Source organism: Miscanthus floridulus, chromosome 7, assembly GCF_019320115.1.
Source record: "Miscanthus floridulus cultivar M001 chromosome 7, ASM1932011v1, whole genome shotgun sequence".
Lineage (NCBI taxonomy): Eukaryota > Viridiplantae > Streptophyta > Magnoliopsida > Poales > Poaceae > Miscanthus > Miscanthus floridulus.
This window is the reverse complement of record NC_089586.1, coordinates 59,247,811-59,248,489: the sequence shown is the minus strand read 5'-3', so window position 1 is coordinate 59,248,489 and position 679 is coordinate 59,247,811. Positions and strand designations below refer to the sequence as shown.

Sequence of the window (679 nt, the reverse complement as noted above, 5' to 3'; positions counted from 1 at the left end):
TGTAAATTCTCTGCTCCAACTATGGCCAACATTCGTACTGGACTGATAGTCAATGTCGGAGATAATGGATTCGAGCTCAAGCCAGCCCACATCAACATGGTGCAAGCAAGCTAGTTTTGTGGAAAGGCACATGAAGATGCGAGTGCACATCTCCAACACTTCCTAGAGATCTATAGCACTTTCACCATCAAAGGAGTAACCCAAGATGCCATATTACTTTGCCTCTTCCCACTCTCACTCTTGAGGAAGGCGAAGCAATGGTTCTACGCCAACAAAGATAGAAATACTACATGGTGATAACTGCTCCACTGCCTTTCTAGCAAAGTTCTTTCCCATAGGAAAGACCAATGCTCTACGTGGAAGAATCTGAAGTTTTCAATAGCAACATGACGAATCTATCCCTGAGGCATGGGAACGCTTTCAAGATTACATTGCGCAATGTCCTCATCATGGGATGAAGACTTGGCTACTCATGCAGACTTTTTACCATGGGTCGACCAATAGTACCTGTGACACTATGGATGCTATTGCTGGAGGTGCATTCCTGTCACTCACCATACCAGTTGCAACAGCTCTTGTGGAGAAGATGGCTTCCAACCAAGGTTGGAATGAAGAACGAGTTCAGATCCGCAAGAGAAGTGGACGTATGCATCAACTCAAGGAGGTAGAAAAGCTATCT

General features: G+C 45.1%; 1 non-coding gene across 1 annotated transcript; it reads right to left on the bottom strand.

The window, feature by feature from the left end:
- Window positions 1–347: 347 nt before the first annotated feature.
- On the bottom strand, window positions 348–456 carry LOC136468167 (small nucleolar RNA R71). Its single transcript, XR_010761704.1, has one exon. It is a non-coding gene; the product is annotated as a small nucleolar RNA R71 (small nucleolar RNA).
- Window positions 457–679: the final 223 nt, after the last annotated feature.